A 19,002-nucleotide genomic window follows, 5' to 3' on the forward strand; every position below is an offset into this window, starting at 1 on the left:
ATATATTAGAGACTTAAATACACCCTTCCACAGACTTGTACTTCAGCAGTAGAAATATTATCTTCCCTACTGTCTAAAGTAGTCTCTGTGCAGTAGAGTGAAGCTGCTTATTCTAGGATCAGTGCAAATTATCCCTTTAGTTTTCATGATTTTGCACCAGACTTCAACTTCTAGTCACAACATGACTTAAATAGTTTGAAAATGAGCCCTCTCTTTTATGCCAGCTGAGGGTGGCCTTTGCTGGAAGCCCACAGAAGATGGAATGTCTGAGATCCCGAAGATTTCTCTGGAGTTTTAAGACAGTCCATGCTTCTCAAAGATGTTGCCAAATTCACCAAACTTTTCATAAGTCTGACCCAAATTGTAGACTCTATACAGGGCCAATCACCAAGCCAAACTCATCTGGTTCAAATGTATAATTTCATTTGTAAAACTCGCTGCATCTGGTAGAGAGAAAGCAGAACTGGGCACAGAAGTACAGCATATGAGAACACAAGCTGGGGATAGGCACAGGCTTAGCAGAAGGAGCTTGAACTGGGCCTGGAGGTCCAGAATGACCAAAGGGAGGAAAGTTGAGCAATATCTGGTGGAGTCAAAATATATTTTTTCCAAATTTTCTGTTTTCGTAAAGTTTGAAAAAGCTGAACAAATAAAAACTAGTGCTGTTAGTATCCAAATATCTCACTACTATTGTAAATTAGAGTTCTGTTTCAAGTGGTCAACACTGAAAATGGAAAAAGATATGGCTATGAACCCTAAGATATGGTCTTGGGATGGTTTGCGTGTATGTGTGTGTGGGGGGGTGTGTGGGTGTGTGTGTCCCTATTCAACCTCTGGGTGGGGCCAGCATGTAAATGGGACCTCATGGTAAAGGACAATGAGACCCTGAAGTTCTATTTCATCACATCTGGTGACCACATGTTCCTTTCATAGTTTGGGATATGGAAGCAAATGCTTTCCTTTATCTCTACTTATTGACGATGTTTGGTGTTTGTTAAAATTTCACATTCCTCATGATAAGATCCACAAACAGAACAGAACAAAACCAAACCAAACAAGACTCCCAGTACATTATGACATGCTATCCCTCATGTCCTCCTCTTTTTCATATCATCGTGATCTGTGCCTTTGGCTTAATACAGAGGAAGGTTATTAAGTCAGGAAGCTTTAAAAAACAAAGGAAACACTTTTAAAAATAAAGGGCCATCATCCACAAAAACCAGAAATCAATGGAAAATAATATCCAAAGAACTGGTCAGAATAAGCAGAACACCCTTAAAACTTGGATAAGTTTAAAATAATATATGAGTGAAATCAGAAAATGAATGAGTTGTCATATCAGATCTGAGAAAAAATGAAAATAGCTGTAGACCTGATCAGTGATGGTCAGGGACAATAAAAACATTGACTCAACAAATAATTTTGAAACTGTAAGTCCTTATGCTTGAGGCATTATGAATTAGTCATATGGCTGAGCTCTATACAAGTAAATGTTTTATCAATAGTATAAATAACCTGTGATAGAAAAACTAAAGGAACTGCTGAACACAACAGACTATGATAGATATTTAAAAACAAGTGCTGTGAACAGTGGGAAGAAAGATAATTATATTTAAGAAATGACCAGAGAAAATTTTATTGAGAGCATAGATTTAGACTTAAACATCAAAGATAAATGAAATTACAAAAGATAGAAAGAAGAAAGGTAATTTGCCCTGAAGGTAAAAACTAAGAAATATAAGGAAAGTGAAAATTCACATGAAGCATTTGAAGAACATTAAGTAGACAACTATCTATATCTATATCTATATCTATATCTATATATATATCTATATCTATATCTATCTATACACACACACACACACACATATATATATATATATATATATATATATATATATATATGAGAGATTTAATATTTAAAAATATAGGAAAACAGGTCATGAGGAACCTAGGCACCATTCCAAGGAGTTTGGATAATATCATTAGGTGAGGAGAGTCCCCTAGAAGATTTAGAATAGTGAAAAATTAGACATTAGATCATTATTTTAGAAAAACTAATTTGACAGTGTAAAGTAGAATAAAGAAAATTGAACAAGGATCAGACATAGGCACATCATTCAATGAATACTATTTTTGAGTACTTTCTCAGTGTGAGAAAATATGAAAAATATTACAGATACACAAATGAATTTAAACCTAGTCACTTCAAAGGATAGTCTTACAGTCTGATGAAAAAAATACACAAGGATATTTTAAAATTGCACAATTATTAAAAAATCCACAGAGCCATTCATTGTGGGGAAAGTACTTGATCTGAGTTTGAAAGATCAACAGATAATTCTCTCTGGAATAGAATGAAAAAGGTCACCTAATGGCATGAGCAACCATCTAGAGATAGAAAGAAAAGGAATAAATGAGGGTAGTTGGGTGAAGAGTGAGAGATGACAGGACTAGAGGAGTAAGTAAATGCAAGATGTGGTAAGCAGTTCAAACTACTAAAGGCAATAAAGATTCAGCAAAGAATTTTAAGTAAGGGAGTAACATAACTAAGATAAGCAATTTAGAAAGTTAACTCTGCCAAGCAGTGAGAAGAGGCTTAATTAGCAGCATGTAAAGTGATGGAGGCCAGTTTAGCAGATTATTGAAGCAATCCAGGTAAGAAATAATGAGGGATAAAACTAAGGCAAGCAGCCTTGAGGGAATGGAAATGATGGAATGGGTCATCAGGATTTAAGAGATAGAAACAACAGAATTTAGGGATTGATTAGGTGTGTTTAGAAGAGGGAAAAGCAAGAAGAAATGATGACTTAAAGATTCCTGGCCTACATGGCTGGGCAAATGATGGAGGGGAAGGACAGCCTTGGGAAATGGGGTGGAGAACTGAAAAGTGAGTTCAGTTTGGGACATGCTGTTTCAGGTGTCTGGGAGTCAACCAAATGAAGAATACTAGCAGGCAGTTGCAAATATAGTTTGGAGCCCAGGAGAGAGGTTTGGACAGGCTCTGTGAGTCATCAGCATACAGGTGATTGCTAACATTGGGGAGTAAATGAGATCATCCTCAGAAAGAATGAAGAAGGAGAAAAAAACTTGATGAGGACTTAATCCTAGGGGACACAGAACGTGAAGACCTCAATTCAGGAAGAAACCAGAATAATAATTGAAAACAAAAAGTAAGAGGAAAACAAGAAGAGAGCATATAATGAAAACAACTGAGAAATCCTGTGGGAGGACAGTGGGGTTAGGAGTGAATTAACAGGGACAAATACTGGAGAGAGTCAAGTCTGATGATATCTAAAACTACCTAAAAGCATTGAAAATGTGACATTCTCTGGGGATTTTGGCAGAGCAGTTTTAGTGATATAGTAGAGTCAGGACCTGTTTCTTTACTGAATGGACAAACAGATTGGATATGAAACAGTGCAAATGTCTATTCTTTGGCTGACTCTCTTAAGCATACTACTTGGGAAGGAATAGGAAACAATTACTGAAGAAAAAATAATGGGTAGAAGGAGAGGTTTTTTTTTGTTTTGATTTGATTGTTTTTTAGAAATTTATTTATTGGCTGGAATGAAGAAATCAGCCGAGAGGCAGCAGGAAAGCATGTGTGGCAAAATTAGTTTTGAGATTGTCTGAGAATTTCATGTAGAAAATTAGAAAGTAAAAAGAGATAGAAAGTAAGGGAATTAGGGAACCTAGTTAGTTGTAAGCTAAAGTATATAGAGTCCCTAGATCATCTTAGAAAATATAAAATTGTAATAGAACCAAGACAAATACATTTCCCTCTCAACACTTAGCAGTCTAGGTAGAGTAGTAAAGAAGGCAGATGTTTTGTCTGACACAGGTTTGAGGACTGATGCAGCAGGTAGGCTGGACAGACAAAAGCATTGTACTTTTTCTCTGTAAGAGAGGAAATACAATGTCTGAATTGTCTTAGCTAACAAATTCATTTGAGGGAAGCAGAACTATGAGGCAGTCACAGAGCTAAGTGTAAAACCTCTAATCATCTAATTTGAACTTTTGCTCAAAAAATGCCTTTGCCCTACTTCTCATTTTTAATGAAGCAATTTTGATTTATCTGATAAATATTTCCATACAGATGCAAAGTATATCACTGCAGTACTGTCTATATTAGCAAAAAACTGGAAAAACAATAAAATATATTATACAACAATAAAAAATGGACTACTAAACACTTAACTAAATGAGGCAGATTTACATAGACTAAGGCAGTAACTTCAACAAGATTCAAAATAGCATTCATTGTGTTCTCCTAGTTTTGTAAAGCTAAAGAAATTTATATGAATGGATTGACACACACACATACCTGTATAATATCTCTGAAAGAAAAAGTGTGGATATATCATAATACATATGGAAATGGAACTATGGTTAGGGGTAGAAGTCAAAAAGAAAGATATGCTAGCTATAACATATGTACATATATACATACACACATATGTAATTTAATTTTTTTGCTATATAAACATGTGATTACCTGGGCAAAAATGATAAAAGATATTTGCCTGCCATTACACTGTTCTCAGTAGTGGTTAAGGTTAGTGGGGGCAGCTCCAAATAGTGGCCCACACTCCAATACATTTGTACTGGCTTTTATCTGAATACTACTAGAGACAACAAATTTAGTTACATTAGATAAAATGGTGCATTTTAGTACCCAGAACATTTTTTATTTCCTGAACCATCAATATTTTCAGCTGAGGTTCAGAAAATAAAGGTTATTCTGACAATACTGGCACATGGAAAAATATATTCAAGTTAAATTCTGACAACTGCTAACCCAAAAGAGCATTCTGCATAAATACATGTCTTCAGAGCTTAGGGAGGAGATTAAACTTATAAAATGTTCAGGTGTAATTCTAGTGAAACTTAAATAAAATGTTTTAAATCATTTTTATTACTTTTTTGTTTAATAGAATTTGTTTTGGCTTCAGAAAAACCTTTTGATTTAAACATCTCTGATCAAATGCTTTATTACAAGAGAAAGCATATTGTAAGAATGATAACTGCTAATGCTTTTCTCCAGGTACAGAATGCTAGAGACAATTTTTAGCTGCTCTATGAATAAACAGAATGTATATTTCAGACTTATTTCTGAAGAAATATATGCAAGATTTTGTAACTCATATCTTGCTAAATGAGTGTGTATAGAATTCAAAGTCATATTAGTTCATGGGAAAAACCAAATGTTTTATAAGCTGCATGATGTAGGCCATTCGATGGAGACAACACAAATATACTTGGGGGATATCTTGAAAAAAGTATAATGTACCACAAAAGTAGCTTTTGTAATGCACAAGTCTGGTATGTATTCATCATTCAAAACTAATAGTGGTCACTGCCAAAGCCCACATTGTTTTCTCTGTTGATTTATACTGTGGTTGGGGTTGGGGTGCAAGGAGAGAAAGAGAGAAAACCGGAGGGCAAGAGAGAAACTAAAAGTTTTACATCAATGTTGCTCTCCCGTGTTCTCTTCCCTGATTAGTTAGAAATCAGATCGTTTTGAACCATTTGGTAGGTTTTTAAGTACCATTATAACATACCTATGCTTGGGTTGACAGCTCAGAAGGTGAGCTATCAGCTCAAAGAGAAACAGTGATAGCCCAGCTTCTCCTGTTTGTAATAAGTTCTCCTCCTCTACACATTAGACTCCTATGGACTGGGCTGTCATTCCCCTACTTTAGTACTTGGAGAGCTACACATCCTTCAGAGTTCTGCTCAAATGTCCTTTTTACAGTGATTTCCTTGCTTCTCCAGGCAGCATTCTGTAGAATTACTGCAACTCTATGTCCACACATCTATTGTAGCACTATTACAGCACAGAATTCTATTGTGATCATTCTATGGCCACCTATAATGATGAATATCTACTTTGCTATTGAACTAATGAGGGGATCTTTTCATCTTTGAATTCCCAACAGATGGCAGTGACCTGGAGGGCCACAGTCTCTCTCAACCTCAGTTTTCTCATGTGTAATGCAGGGAGAATAATCTAAGTCTTGAAGGGATGTTTTAATGCTTAAAAAGTAATACACACACAGTGTAGAGGAGAGAGAAAAACTCAGAGGGATTCAAGACAAAGAAAACAGCATAACCATGTTCTACTCTACGTAGTTATATTTTTCAGACAGCTTTTGGATCAGAGAACATCTTCAGAGAAAAGAATAAACCAGGCACATGGTGAGAAACAGAAATAGGAGATGGACTAAAGTCATGCATGGTTCTTCCTACAGCTTCACCATTCCAAGCTGCAATTTTCCTGAGGCCTGATACTTTGAATTAATGAGTAATAGCATAGTTTCCCCACAAATATTTGAAAACAAATATAAAAATAAAATAGAACAAAGGACAAAGGAAACAATGACAGAGTAAATAAGAAACCATCTTATTGGGTTTCATCCATATAGCTTGTGTATATTTCTTTCTCTCTCTCTCTTTCTGTGTGTGTGTGTCTGTGTGTGTGTGTCTGTGTGTGTGTGTATGTATATATATATATATATATATATATATATATATATATATATATATGATTACACTCCATATATATTTTGTGTGTATATCCATTATATACACACAAAAATGCCATTTTTTTTCAAAAGCATTTGCCAAAAGTTAAGGAGTGTAATGAGAAGTAAAGAATACATATGCTATGTTCTTCAGAGTGGAAGACTCAAAATATCAGGAATGAACAATCTAAATCAGACAGAAATCCCTCAGACAATCAAAAACACGGTTAATATGGAATGTTTGGTCTGGCTAGCTGGGGGGACAGGATGGTGGGAGAAGGCACAGCCAAGAATTGCATTTCGGTGACTCATTGCTCCTACCAAAACGGTGGCTTCTGAGAAATATAATTTAGAAGAAAATACCTATAATAAAATATGTGATGCCATACCAAAAATAACACTCACATAGAGGGGGAAGCCCTCAATTAGTTTTACTTGTAAAACAGGGCTTTCTCAGAAATCACTGAGAATCTACCTGAATATTTTGGGAGATTTATATGAGCTTATTTGTTCATTATTAGTTCATCTATTCACCCACTCAACAAATACTCATTGACAACTATGTCTGGATAGATACAGCAGGAGACGAAGTAGGCAGGGTTGTTCCTGTACTCAGGGAAGTGACAATTAACAGGAAAGACTGACCACTGAACAAGGCAAGAACAATAAAAAGTGATATATTCTCCATTGAGTGCAACTCTTTGTGTGTGTGTGTGTGTGTGTGTGTGTGTAGACGACTTTTAATTTATTTATTTCATCATTTCTTTGGTGCTTTATAATTATAAATAATAAAGGGGTTCATGGTTTCATATACAAATTACATTTGTGATTAGAAATCAGCAAATTATAAGAGAGGAAATGTTGATTACAAAATTCCTTGTTGTTCTTAGGACCTTGAAGTAGTTAAGTGCTATGGAAAGAGACAGGAATGGCACTTAACCAACCTGGGGATATCTTTAAAGAAACAGCTTCCTCAAGGTTAAGAAGTAGAAATATTATCAGGTTAATGGGGATATTATATGCAAGACTTTGAAGGTAAGACATTAAGAAAAGTCCCAAATGGGGAAAACTTGAAACAGCTAGAGATTAGGATGCACAGAGGGGTGCAAACCAGGATATAAAAAGTCTAAATTTTAAAAAATGAACTGAACTGTGAGGTACAATTTACATTCAATAAAATGCACACCTTAAAATCTAATGTATTTTGACAATTGCATGCATATGTAGGACATTTAGTGCCTGATCGCTCTCATCTCCCTTCCCTGCCTCTACTCTCTGACCCAAGTAAGAACTGTTCTGTTTAAATCACTACAGATTGATTATTTCATATAAACAGAAATTTACTGTAAGAACATTTTGCTCTTTGAGCATAATATCAGTGAGATTTCTCCATGTGTTTTGTGTGTCAGTTGTTTACTCCTTTTTATTGCTGAGTATTTGATGTTATGACATAGTATAATTTATTTATCCAGTCATTTACTGGAACTCATTATTATTTGGGTTGATTCCAGTTTTTAGCCACTATAAATAAAACTTCTACAAACATCCATGCAACAAGCCCTTTTATGGGCATGAGTTTTCATTTCCCTTGAGTAAATACCTAAGAGATGAATTACTGGGCCACATTATGAGCATGTTAGACTATAAGAAACCAGTGAACTGTTTTCAGAAGTAGTCACACCAGTTTAAATATTACCATGAATGTATAAAGTTTCTGTTTTTCCACATCTTTGCCAATACTTTACATTTGTAGTCTTTTTAATTTTACTCACTCTAATTGGTGCAAAGTGGTAATTTATTACAAAATATTGATTTTAATTTGAATTTCTGTGATGATCAATGATGTCAAACATCTTTGAAGTGGTCATTTGTATTTTGTCTTTTATAAAATTTATTTACATATTTTTCCATGAAAAAATTGAATTGATTGTCTTACTATTATGAAAGTGTTCTTTACATATTGTTGTTTCAAATAGTATATCAGTTTTATGATTGTGAATATTTTCTTTTAACATGTAGCTTGTCTTTTTATTTTCTTGAGTGCCTCCTGTGTAAAGAAGATGATTTTAATTTTTGAAGAAACTCAAGTTTATCATTATTTTCTTTTCTGGGTACTGTTTTTCCCCTAGTGATTACAAAATAATCCCATTTAAGAGAACAGGAAAATGGCTACTAAGGCTAAAATCAAAATATCCTAATAGGTTGTTATCTTAGTATATCTGGGTCTACATTAATATGTCATGTGTAACAAGTTAAGGGCATTTTCTGAATTTTGGTGATAAACAAAATTGACATTAAAACATGCTATAAAGATCATGTTTTTAAAAAGTACTGTTTACATTTATCTGTGGAAACTTCTGTCCTGCTGATAGCCCAAATGCATGACTTAAACCATCTGTCTCCTTTGATGATGTTAGAGGGAATGATGTAACTATTATTTACAATAGTAAGTTGGTTTGCTGGGAAGCTGCTGTTCTTTACCAACATTTTAATTTGAGATAAATGAGACATTAGGACTTGAGGCATATTTTCAAGAGGAGTTCCACAAGCACCTCTTCCATTGAGAGTGGGCTTACCTGAGCGGCATCAAGATGATAGTACCATAGTCTAGTATGAAAAACTTCCAAGCCTACTGGAGATACACATGCAACCAAAGTTTCAGGTAAGATACAGCATGATATAAGTAGCAACAATTTTGATGGGAGATTAATTTAAATTTAAATTTTGCCAATTTTTGGTCAAGTTATGTGAATTTTCTGAATCTCGATTTCTTTATCAAATGAGCTTATATGACTGCCATGGGTTGAGTGGTGGCTCTCATATGTCTATATCCTAAACCAGAGCACCTGTTGGTGTGAGTTTATTTGTAAAAAGGATTTCTACAGATGTAATTGAGTTAAGACTTTTGAAAAGTGATAATTCTGGATTTTCTGGGTGTGTTCTAAGCTCAATGACAGGTGTCTTTATAAGGCATGTAAGGAGATGTACCTGGAGAAGAGAAAGCACACGAAGATGAAGGTAGATTGGAATGATTCAGCCATAGCAAAGGGATATCTAGAGCTACCAGAAGCCAGAATAAGAAAGGAAAGATCCTCCTCTAAATCCTTCAGCAAGAACACTGCCCTGACAATACCTTGATTTCTAACTTCTGGACTCCAGAACTGTGAGAAAGCAGATTTTTTCTGTTTTAAGCCACCAAGTACTTGGTAATTTGTGATGGTGTCCTAGAAACAAATACTACCTCTCTATAGGGTCTTTGTGGGGAATATAGGTGACTAGCACATTGCTCCAGCAAACAATTAATGTTAGCTCCTGTGGTAATAGAACCTGATACTTTAAACACATGGCCACAAGAAACCTTATGGAGCTCAGCACCAAGTGTTTTCCATTCTAGTATAAATGTTTATAAGGTTAAGTGTCCAGATTTCCCATAAAGATGGTCAACAGAATTTAAGCAATCTTAAGGTCTAAGAACTGTGAGAATCTTTTTGACTGCTGCTATGAAATTCACTTGTAAGAAGAGGGCTAGCTTTATTGAAGATAAGATTTCAAAAAACATTTGAGAGAACAAGCTAAGCCTTTGAGTTCTGAGTATAAATAGATGAGCTTCACATAAGACAAGAGGAAAATTTCATTGGCTCTAAAGATTTAACACATTCTCCATCACCATCTTCAGAAAGCTACAAATATCACAAAATATGACATGAGGTGGGTGATTTTCTTCTTCCCTTCCCTTCCCTTCCCCTCTTCCTCTTTTGTTCTTTCAGAGAGAAGTGCAGAGAGATGGGCAGATAACACAGAAAACTAAGACTGTGTATGAACATGAGAATGAAAAGGCAAAGTGATACAGGTGTTACTTAGTCTTTGCTTAGATTCAGGCATTGCTTCATTGTTGAGTTAGGTCACAGACAGATATAAAGAGTTGCCAAATTTGGCTGAAGTCTTGAAGTCTTCCTGCTTTGTCTCCACTTGTAAATTCTTCTCACCAAACATTCAGTTCAACAACTAAGAAACTTTATCCATAACTTTTGAGAATTCTGAAAAGAAAATATATTTCTGGGATGAAAAATAAGTTTCTGAGATAGAAATATTTTTTGCATTAAAAAATCTAGGCACAACACATTTTTAGGGCAATGTATATGTTTTGAAGGTGGTTAAAATTTTTAAGGAAGGTTTCCTTAATTTAAACATAGTTATGACTGGTTATAATCATTTGCAACAAAACTAACTGATTTAGTTTATATATGTAGAATAAAGAACTGAATTAACAGAAAAAGTACATATAATATGTAATATGCCATCTTTGAAAACTATTTTTGATATTCTACATTTTGAAAACTTAAAAAATCAAATACACATCATATTATTTGAGGAAAGCTACACAATAAATTGAATCTGTTATAAATAAAATCTAATTGGAGCCGGTTGGGGTTGTCTCAGTGGTACATCGCTTGCTTAGCATGTGTGAAGCACTGGGTTTAAAAAATATTTTAAAAAATCAAATTGGATGATGGATAATTAAAAATAAATTAAAATAACTACTACTTAAATTAAACATTGAAGTTAAACTTCAATGTTTAACTTTGAAGTTTAACTCTATGAAGTCAAACCATGAAGTTAAATTCTATGAAGGCAAGCCTGTTCAACTGGCAGGATTCTAAGGATCAATATAGGAGAAAGAAACAAAGTAATATTACCACTCTCTCATCTCACTGAAAACAAATCTGAATGAAAATTCATGTGTCTGAACATGGAAATTATACTTCATTTACCTATTATCATTTCTCCCACTTATTAAATGGGAGAAATGATAATAGGTAAATGAAGACTCCAGTATCATACAAAGAGACAGAATACTAATAGGAAGTATATTCTCTGATGAGCAAAGGGCTGAACTGTACTAGTGGTAAACTGAGACATTGGGAAGCATTTTAAAATTAAAATGCATTTTCTTCTCAAGTTGAAATTTTTTCCTGAGTGGGTAGGTTGGTTGTTGGACCCTTTGGAGACTTTTAAGCATTCCAAAGTACCTCCAATGAATTTAGAATGCCAAGAATGTGCACAAATTTGGTATTTAAAATTCTAGACTTGCATTTGCTAATCCAATTAAGTCTAACTTTGCCAGACAGAGGTTGAACTCTATTTCAATCATGAAGCTGAAACAGAAAGACTCAAAGAATTTGTGTGAAGAAAAACCTATTGTAAGTTGACAATGCCTGTTTCTAAAATGACTATAAATACTAACATTTCTTTAAAATTAATTATTACTAACTTCAAATGCTCTCCCACCCCTCCCCATCTTACATGAAACAGACAAAATAGGTTGGAAATTGTTAGTGTTGCAAATGCATTTCCTTTTTTTTTAAATTACTTTTTTTAGTAGTAGATATACCTTTATCGTATTTTTTTTTATGTCGCTGAGGATTGAACCCAGTGCCTCACACATGCTAGGAAAGTGCTCTACTATTGTGCTACAACCCCAGTCCCTTATTTTCAAAACCATTTTATATTTACACTTGTGTTCATGCCTTTGATCATATTCCCATTCTTTTCAGAAGCACCTATCTTATCTATTCCACTTAATTTACTTTTTTTCTAGTCAACTTATAATTTTTTATAGATTTCTAGTGAAGTCTTTAACTCCCTCATATGAATAATGTGCACATTTTATCATTTCAAGATGGTAAATCCTAGAGGGGAGGGAACATATATGTGTTTCTTTTGCATTTCCTGGATATAAAGTACTGTTGTGGTAGACTCTCACTTGACATGTGTTGATTTGATTTTCGTTAGTTCAACTCTAGTCTAGCATTTTTATACTAGCAAATGTTACTTAGTGCTATTATGGAATTTATTCTCTAGTGGACTGCATATAGAAATTGGGACTTTAAAAAGTAAACAGTATACAAAGATGGACAGAGAGCTTAAAATTCTGAAACCCTTAAATTCCTGTTAAACATAATATATTAAATATAGTTATCCCTGCAATGTCCAGAAATCAATCCAAAGCAAAATATAAATCTTACAATTAAAAAACGAAATAAATGCAGAAAAATTGAGATTTAAATGTAAACTTAGATGGAAAATAGATCATTGAGTGGTACTTAAAAGAGTGAATAAAATTGAAACTCCAGTACCACCAAAAATATTGCCGACTAAGATTAGGATAATTTGAAATTGCAGGCACCAGATAGATATAAAATGAAATTGATCAGGAATTGAGGGCACCATATAGATATGAAATGGGTGATTGGAAGCTTCTAAAACAGGAGGATGAATTGAGTGTGAATGAAGAGTTCTCCTAGACTTCCTTCCCTTACTTCATGAAACAGGATCAACACCACATTACTTCTGATTCTTATTCCTATATGTGTCCTATATGGAGTAAGAATCAAAATATCAGGCTTTTCAACAGCAACATAAAAAGTTAGAGTAGTGTCTTAAAAGAAAAGGGGGAAGAGTATCTCTAACTCAGAATTCAATACTAAATTATCATTAAAATATAAAAATTAAATGTACTTTTAGATATGTATGGTCAAAAAACTTATCTCTATGGCTTCTTTCTTAGGAAGCTATTAGAGGATATGGTGAGAGAAACAAAAGAAGGAATAAGGGGAAAAAAGGGAAGAAGAAAATCAATCAATCAATCAATCATATAGAAGAAAGAAGGGCATTCCTGGGATGATTTTGTAGAATACCAGGATATGAAAAAGTCCCAAGGTAACTGATAAGCGACAGACCAAGAGAATGAGCCACCCAGACTGTACCACAGGACAGAGGACTCTAGAAAGAATAGCTTCTTTTTAAAATTTATTTTTGTTGTAGATGGACACAATACCTTTATTTTATTTACTTATTTTTATATGGTGCTTCACATGAGAATCAAACCAGTGCCTCACATGAGAATCATAATCCCAATCTCAAAAGGTAGCTTTTTGAGAAACAAAATGAAATGAAAAATCAGAACTGACAGTTGACCCTGATTAATTTGATCATATAGATAAAAAAGTATGGTTGATTTTAGAGTGATTTTGGACAGCTTGGGAAGAACTAATGATAAGTGGACAGAGAAATAAAAGAAATAATCAAACAGGAACTCTTTAAAAATGATAAGATTGTGAAGAAAAGGAATCAAGGTAAACAAGATGGTTCAACATTTGTGCTACTATAATAGTATGAAAACTGATCCATCCCAATCCTGAAAAAACAATACAGGGAAGAGGTGGAGAGATTGATTTTCTTTTTCCCTTTCCCCTCTTATTCCTTCTTTTGTTTCTCTCACCATATCCTCTAATAGCTTCCTAAGAAAGAAGCCACAGAGGTAACTTTTTTGACCATACATATCTAAAAGTACATTTAATTTTTATATTTTACTGATAATCTTCAAACTGTGTTTATATATTTTTTTCCTTATTTTTGTCTTCTAGTAAGTACTCCTTGTAATTTTTTCTTAATAGCTGACATGATATACTGGGTGAAAGGCTCTGTTGTAGATAGGCCTTCAGTCATATGTGGGAGTAAGATTTGGGAGGATGGGAAGCATTCTCTAATACTCAGGTTAAGTCTCAATATTTTATTAGACCTATCTATGCCTCTGAACTGTGAATTTCACAAGCGTTTCACAGTTTTACCTACCCTAAGATGTAAGAGGATGACTAAATGGGACCATAACTGGATACCTTACTTCTCCCACATAAAGAGCTAGACTGGGCTGGAGGTGAGTATTTCCCTTCTCTCATATGGAAGACTAGAGCTGGAATTTCACCTTCCTCTGGTCAGTTAGGCTATGCTCAAACCCCAACAGATTAATTAGGCTCTGGTTAACAAGTTTCTCAACAGTGCTCTGGCATATTTCAAAATGGTTCTTTTCCATGATGAAACCACTGGGTGATTTTTTTCTTCAATATTCATTCTCATGATGTGGTCAAGTTCCTAGAAGCAAAACACAAAATTGTGCATGTGTGTATCTGGGAGGCGGCCGTGATTGGGCCCATTTGGAACTTTTAACTCTTAGATTTGTTCACATCTAGATTCTAACAGTCTGTTGGAGTTCAGGTTTTCTCATCCTGGAACTGGTTCCTTAGGAGGATTCTGCTTTAGAATATTATGATTCTCTTTATCCTTCCTACCTGTGTCTCCAATTTTGGAGACAGAAGTTCTTCTTGTGACCTCAATTCTCTTATACATCTAAAAAGAGTGGTTGATTTTTCATTGTGTCCCATTGTTACTTGTTAAGATGGACTTGACTTTCATGTTCTTGACAAACGGAACTGCAAACTTGACAATCTTTTACAATGGGAAAGTTGAAGATGTGATTCTGGTGCTAACTGTATTTTGTGATGATATTAAGTGTTTTAAGAGTAAATAATGATTATTTGGCACATAGAAATAAAAAAGGACTATAAATACAGATATGGGAAATTTGTCTGTTTAGAATCATAGTTGTGGTAAGAGAGGAAGATTTCTGAGAAAAACTATAGAGAATAGAATATAGCAAATGGCACCTTAGAAAGTGTCTATATTTAGAAATCATGAGTAGGAAGAAGTCAAGAAGGTAAAGAAGAAATCATTTGACAAATGAACAGAGAAATAAGCTATTATAAGACTATTAAAGACAAAAAAGAAACTTTTTTTTAAAAATAAAGTGGTGTTATATGGCTTCAAATGCTACATAAAAGTCAAGAGAATTGCTAGGAAGTCACTTTGGAAAATTGAAGTTTTAAATCTTTTTAAAAAACTGAATGGATAAAAAAATGTGGTATACATATTTGATGCAATATTACTCAGTTTTAAAGAAGAATGAAATTATGGCTTTTGCTGGTAAATGGATGAAGCTAGAGAATATCATGCTAAGTAAAATAAGTCAATACCGTGAAATCAAAGGCTGAATGTTTTCTCTGATATGGGGTTGCTAATTCACAATAAGATGAGGACACTAGGGAAGAGTAGAGTTACTGTAGATTAAGTAGACAGGAGTGAAGGGAGAGGAGGGGATACAGGGATAGGAAGGATAGTAGAATGAAACAGACATTATTAGCTTACATACATATATGACCGCATGACCGGTATGATTCTATAACATACACAATCAAAAAATGAGAAATTATACCCCATTTATTTATGTCAAAGTGCATAAATGCATTACTCTGTAATATATAACCAATTAAAACAAATAAAAAATTGAGTTGAGGCAGGTTCTTAACAGTGTCTAATACCTTCCTAATTTCTCAAGTTTTCATGAAAACATTATTTCTCAAGTCTAAAATAGCAGATATTAATTCCAATTATAGGAATTAAATAAATTCTGGTAAGTTATTAGATTTGACTTGTCAGATTCTGAACAAGTGGCTAGACATACTCACTAAATAATGTTTTGATTATCTGTTGCTCTGTATTGAATCATCCAAAACTCAATGACACAAACAACCACAATTGTTTCTTTACTACTATATCTTATGGGCCTAGTGACTGACTGCACTCAGGGTATCTCATGTGGTCAGATAGTAATAGGGCTTGAGTCATCTCACATGTCTGGCAATTAATACTGATTTTTGAATGACACTGCAATTTGGAAGTTAGCTAGGACCCCTACACATGGTCATGGTCTCCCCATGTGACTCAGAATTTATTGCAGCATGGTGTCTGAATTCCAAGAGAAAGCATCCCAAAACCAAGTCATATCATCTTATATAATCTATCTTCAGATATCAAACGGTATTATTTCTGCTATAGTCTATTTTTATAAGCAAATCAGTTAAGTGCAATGCTTGCCAGTGAAGAATTAGATTTTATTTCTTGATGGGAAGAATGGCAAAAAATGTATAGACATGTAAGACCACCATATTTGACTTTCTATTGAACATAATCTTGCATAATTAAATGTGAATTGTTCCTCAACAAAACTATTTAATATTCAGAGCCTTAGGGAATTCATGTGAATATCTGTATTTGTGAATATTAAGTCTATGAATTCCAAGAGTTTACTATATTTTAAAAAAGTAATATTAAGAAGTCATTTAAATTCTCTTCTTTCCTTCTATTGTCTTTCCTTCTTTCCCCTTGGAGGTGGCATTGATACCATAAGATGTTAAACACAGAATGCCCAAAGGCCAAGGAGTTGGCACTGAGGCTAAAAAAGCAAAAGAGGGTGGGGACTGAGAAACAGGCTAGTAGAATATAGTGGGAAGTAAGCATGTTAGCAAATATTCTGAAAGTAATTCTAGCAAGCTTTGTCACTATGAGAGAAATGATTTACAATTATGGGAAGGGGGATTGCTTTTTAAAAAGCATTCTTAGGTAAATGTTGGCATTAGGTATTGCACTGCAATTAAGAATATATCAGCATATTGATGGAAAATCATTTTGTGTGTGTGTGTGTGTGTGTGTGTGTGTGTGTGTGTGTGTGTGGTATTGGGAATTGAACCCCGGGTCACTCAATCTCTGAGCCATATCAGCAGCCCTTTTAAATATTTTTTTTCTAGAGGGACAGGGTCTTACTAAGTTGCTGAGGCTGGCTTTGAGCTCTCAATCCTTGCGCCTCAGACTTCCGAGCTGCTGGGATTACAGGCATGCACCTCCAACCTGGCAAATCATTCTTTTTTAAAAAAGTACACAAACATGTGAATTTAAAAACATAAATGTATACGTGTGTATATACATATACAAATACTTTTCCTAACTCTGTTGTGTGGTTTAGTACCAATAACAGTGCAATAGCCATGAAAAGTAAGAAAATCCAAAAAGTAAGAAAGGCTTTAAAGAAAAATGAAGATATTTCTAAGTGACACAGAAACTAGTTTAAATTGGCTTTTATCGATCAAAACTGGAGCAATCAAAATAATTGTAATAACGGCTATAACCCGTAGGAAAAAAAAAAACAAGCATCCTTGATTCCCTAGTGATATAAATCAAGGGCTGAATTTAAAAAAAAAAAAAAGATGTGATGGTTAATTTTCATTTGTCAACTTGATTGGACCGTGGTGTATTGTAAAGCAGATAGCCCTCTCCAGTGTGAGTGAGCCTCATTCAATTTGTTGATGGTCTGAATAGAACAAAAAAGACAAAGTAAGAAAGAATTCTCTCTCTCTCTCTCTCTCTCTCTCTCTCTCTCTCTCTCTCTCTCTCTCTCTCTCTCTCTGATGATCTTTGAACTGGAACATTGGTCTACTGTCTTTGGACCAAGACTTGAACTTGAACTTATGATCTCAGCTTTCTCAGGTCTCCAGCTTGCTGAGTTTTCTGAATCATTCCTGGGGTTTCTGGAATGGACTCTCTAATTTGGTTGTATTTAAAGATGCTAATGACTCTTTTCAACATTAAGACAACACTGATAATATATGACACAATGTGGCAATAGAGATATGCAAAATATTTCCATTGAGTACTCATAATCAAACACAAATAAAAAGCAAGGAGCTTACGACAGTACATATGATAGTTTTGAACAGTTTTGTAAAACTAACAAACATAATGAGATTGGCCAGTTGCATCTAAAATTGCTGAACAAAGTGGTGAAAGAAAGGATGACCTTAGGGTTCAAACACAGTATAAGTATGCATAAAAAACATAAAATCTTCTATGTGATCTCTGAAAAAGACCTTTATCTCCTGTAGCCAAAGGTCCAAGACTGATGAAAATCAAAGCAGATTCTCATCTTGAAACTGGATGAATTACAATACAGGTTGAATTCTTAGCCTTGGAGATTGTCTACTGTTTACGTGATGACATAAAGAAAAGAATGGGATCCTGCAAGATGGAATAGGGATATGTGGGCAGAAGCTTCGGATAATGAACCCTTACATTCTGATGAGTTTTCTCGGACAGTGAAACTGGCTTTTCACTCCCCAGGGCAGTAGCTCTACCACCCTCAGTGGCAGTGAATTTTCACCCTGCTCTAAGTAGATTAACTTTGCATAGCCTTAGGAAACTAATGGTTTCCCATGAGGCAGTTGCCATACAAGGCAATGCTAACTCTCTTTAGGACCCACCCCAACTACTCCTCTTTGCTTATAGATCTATAACTAGACTGAGTTTTAATAGACCCCTACAGGTAAAGTACAAAGTGTAACTCAATAGGAGGCACACTATTCTCCAAAAGGACTACCTGATTTTTCTAATTTATACAGACAGAAATCCAAGGAATATTTAAGGGTATGGCTATTGAGGATTGGGATAATGGTGAAAGAAGCATAAAATTGAACCAGGCAAATTTTATTGCTAAGGGCTCACTAGACAGAGGTTCCATATTTAATGTAGTTTGGAAAGTTAGAAAGGGCTCTAACAGTTTGGTTAGTTGTCTGAAACATGGGTCAAAGGATGGCCCATGTTGAGTTAATTGGATATGCTGGGCTTGCCTTGGTAATGTAGAAGAAAGGATTAAAAGGCTTAGGGGGGTTGAAATATTAGAGTGGCTTTTCCATTTAAGTCCTATGCACCAACACTGAGACACACACACACACACACACACACACACACA

The sequence above is a fragment of the Ictidomys tridecemlineatus genome, chromosome 1 (genome assembly GCF_052094955.1).
Source record: "Ictidomys tridecemlineatus isolate mIctTri1 chromosome 1, mIctTri1.hap1, whole genome shotgun sequence".
Lineage (NCBI taxonomy): Eukaryota > Metazoa > Chordata > Mammalia > Rodentia > Sciuridae > Ictidomys > Ictidomys tridecemlineatus.